Below are 4,557 nucleotides of genomic sequence, written 5' to 3' on the forward strand. Positions count from 1 at the left end.
ATATGGATACAAGTGGAGTCAATATAATACACTCCGTAAGAAGTCGGAAGGGTTACAAATTATAATAAAAAAGGAATCACGATAAAATCAATAAGCAAAACGTAACCATAGATAATTAAATATCCAAATATATATGCGTAAAGATTTGAACTCTAACTTAACGCTTTAGTAATGACAAATAAGCTAAAAGTTCAAACACATCAAAACCTACTGATATTGTCTGTCCCTGGTGATTTTATATTCGTAGTCAATGTAAAAAAAAAAAAATAATAATAATAATAATAATAATAAATAAATAAATAAATAAAATAAAATAAAAGAGATTTTAAAGTCAGGAAGTCTAGAAGTGAAAATGTTATCTATGAAATAATCCTATATGAATCTTATACAGGGCTAATAATATATATAGAATTTCTATGGAAACCATTTTTCATTAGTTGAATAAGGTATATTTAATTTAACATAATCATGCAGTTTTCCAACATGAAACTAATATATTGGTTCATTTTGGTACTGTTTTTTTTCAGACATTCTTCTCATGTCGGGCGTATTAAAAAACAAAAAATTTATCCTAAAGTCGTATTATTACAGCAAGTAACGTAACTCTTAGCCGGCTGAGAGCAATCTCTTGCCAAGTGACGACGTCATCATTGCCGTATCAGCATTTGTTCCTTTTAACCTCAATAATCTGCTTACACAGGCTTCATCTGTGTGTCGTCTCTGCTTGCAAAAGCAGATTGACTGGAGAAAGGACTGCCTAGCCCGAACTTCTCATGGGCATGGCAGACGTTAGGTACAAGTGTCTATCGTGTGCGCAATGCAACTTTAGCTAAGGAGTTGCAATCATTTTAAAATTAATAACAAAATAAGCAAATAGAATTTCTATAACAACAAAATGAATTAATTTTCTGACCCTCATAGAAATTTAGAAGTATCAAGATATATATGTGAAATATTTACTTGCAACATTAGCCTATTACAATTCAAGTAAAACATTCATGGGAAAATGTCACATTTTCTTGAAAAACCAAAGTTTATTTAGAAATTAGTTTACATAGTGGGTTTTTTCGTTGCATCTCCTACCTATTAATAAAGTTTTTCAAATTAACCTCAGAGGATGCGCGCGAGAAAATTGAATATGAAACTTTTGTTAGGGCACATAGGATCAGATTTTATCACAACTTAATTTCAGTTAGCATAGAGAAATACAGAATCATGATTAATCTTCTCTTTGACTCTTATGTTGCCTGGCAATCTTACAAATAGCTCCGTTTTCCACTTCTTTGTCTAGTAACTTACTACCAGTAATATCGAATTTTCTTTGGGATTCGTATTGATATCTGTTTATTTTTTTTATAATTATGGATATTTTTACAGTCCTCATAGACCTGGATAGGTTCACTCATTGTTAATGCCATGGATAAAAAAGTTTAAAATTTGTACAGTGGACTCTTTTGAATTCCAAAATATCAGCGAATTCATGTGGGTTAAGTCTGGTCTAAAATGGCTCTCTCCCCTCCCCTGTATTTGGATGTCGTCTGAATTTACTTTGCCCTTGTGACAAGTATAATTTCACTTGCAGGCTGATTAATGGAACCTGGTTACAGTATCCTGCAGTACGAGAGTTTCACATCGCAACTTCAAAAAATCGTTCGTTGCAGCGGACGACTACAGTCAAGTAACAACCGCCTACAATGTGAAAGGAATTTCATGGACTTCTTCGACCGACACCGTATCTCGTCGTTACTCTCGTTTTAATGCGGTAATGCTCCGGCGGCTGTCGGAATCGACTACGAAAGGGACATACTTCCGACAATTACGACCCGAAGGATATTCAACTCTACTTTGCTGGCGAAGGACTCGTGCTGGGGATGTTTTTTTTATTCATCGCGAATGTAATCGTGTAGCTTAGGATGCAGAGAATAAGTATGAGCGCAAAAATAGAACGTTGGACCCCCCGCCCAGGCAAATTTTCCCCTTGTTTTAACCCTGTGAAAATAGGCCGTTTCATTGGCTATAGGTGGTTGTCTGGAACTGTGTAATGGTCGAAAAAGTTGTTCGAACGTTAGTTAAAAGTGAAGTAGTATAACCTCGGTCATGTATCCCATATATAGTATCAATGTATCCTATATATAAATGATCATGTCCATAAATAACAGAATCGAAATATATTTTTTGCGTGTACGCACTAGGAATCTATATATAAATGATCATAAATAACGGAATCGAAATATATCTTTGCGTGTACGCAATAGGAATCTATTTAAAGTGCACATATATTAATCATAATTTTTATGAAATCCATATACATATGTATAAACAAATCAGGTAGCCTATAATCAATCTGTTACCTTTTATCATACCAATATCTGCAGTTATATATGAGTTAGTATATTAATTAATGAATCAGATATATAACAGTTAGCATAAAACATTAATAAATTTTAATCAATTCATATATGAAATTTTTTATCAGTTAAAATATGATTTTTTATCATGTTAATCTTCATTCTATGCAATTGCAGAGTACATTAGTATTTTCTGTAGCATATGTATCTTAATGAGATGAAGTGAAAAACTGTATCATTATATATCACGTGATCACTATTATTTACCAATATCATTGTTTTATATTTTACTACTTGAATCAATTCATGTATACCATGAATTTTTATTTACTTATATATATATATATATTCACATAGTGTCTGTATCACACTCCTATAAGTCAAATGCAAGTCAAGTTTGAGTAATATTCAGTAGTTGGTTTTGGTAGCTGACCGAGCTGATGTAAGTGTTTACATAATAAAAATATGGAATGTTAGTCCATATATATAAAAGTCTAAAACTAAAGAGGTCAACCAGATTGCTTGCAGGAATGTGATCAGACTAGAGACGCTAAAGATGACGTATACAATAAGTATGTAGGCTAAGATAACATGCCGTCACCTGTAGTCATTCAATTGTTTATAAACATTAGTCCAAGCTCCCTGCTTGAGACAACTACCCCGACCTATAATTCAAACGGCCTACGTGATCTGTAGCGTGTCTCATTTTGTTGGATTGTGTGTTCGTATGAAACTATGTCATTTGTATGTATGTTCATATGTTCGAACTACTGTCTGTTCCTTCATAACTTGTAACAGAGATGGTAAGACGAGCAGAACAGAGTTAGCTATCGTCATTAGAAGACCTGTACCTCTTTACCTAAGCTTTATCATGTAGAGGAATAGGATTAGCCATCATCATTGGCAGAAGCGATCAAGCTATCGTTATTAGAAGACTTGTACAATCATATCTGATCTTCAGCATGTAAAACTTCAGAAGAATACATATAGTTTTATATTTCGTGTTTTCTACAAGAACCTCCTCACCATGAGTTTAACACATCGTCGTAATAACCAACAAGATAATACCGACTTCGTAAATGATCTACAAACCCCAGACACTCCATGAAGATGGAAGTGCAATACCAACCGACTTAGCGTAGATTATCGCTAGTCTAACATTACCTCATAGGGCGCCTTATCATACAAGGCACAAGCCCTAATAAATAGAATGGGAAAGTAAAGCCACAGTATTATGCCTGTTAGACTTTTTTAAATTTTAAACAGGCAACCTACTGTGGATTTACTTTCCCATTATTATTATTATTATTATTATTATTATTATTATTATTATTATTATTATTATTATTATTATTATTATTATTATTATTATTATTATTATAAAAATATGAACCCTACTCATAAGGAACAAACAGGAGCCACAGACCTGAAATTCAAAACCCTAACGAATATGTTGTTCATTTGAAGGCAGTAACAGATGGTAATGGGCAAAACAGAGAGATAGAAGAGATCAGTTACTATAAAAGTAAAAAAAAAAAATCAAGTTAACAAATGTGTATATACCATAATTAAATTATTAAAATATACGGAGAATTGTTTGAGAGTAATAATGTGTTGCCTCTATGCTTGGAGTTCTGAAGAAGTTCCAATTCCACGACATCCTCTGGGAGGATGTTCCACAGTCCAACGCCTTGAGAAATATAAGACCTTTGAGAATAAGAGCTACGACAGCGAGGCCACATTTACCTTTCGTTGGTGTTGCTGTTCGGACTATCTGGTCTCTCTCGGCAGGGAAAGAGGACCAGAGATCAGTTGTGGATGTGAAAGATCTCCGTTAAAATACAACGTATGAAAATAGACAAACAAGAGACAAGACGAAATGTTCTGGAACACCATGAACAAAATACATTAATGCTTTTTAAATGCAGGCTATTGAGGTGGAATTTGAGATTTTTAAAAATATATAAATAACATATATATGTATATATATAGTTTACTATGTAAATTTACAAAGACTTTCTCCTCATCAGCGTTAACGTTAAGATGTCAATAATAATAATAATAATAATAATAATAATAATAATAATAATAATAATAATAATAATAATAATAATAATAATAATAATAACAAATTCACAATATCGTGAAGAGCAATCTGTCATAAAAATCCACAATTATATAGCAAGTATATTACCAAGTAATTTTAACA

Source organism: Macrobrachium nipponense, chromosome 14 (assembly GCF_015104395.2).
Source record: "Macrobrachium nipponense isolate FS-2020 chromosome 14, ASM1510439v2, whole genome shotgun sequence".
Taxonomy (NCBI): Eukaryota; Metazoa; Arthropoda; class Malacostraca; order Decapoda; family Palaemonidae; genus Macrobrachium; species Macrobrachium nipponense.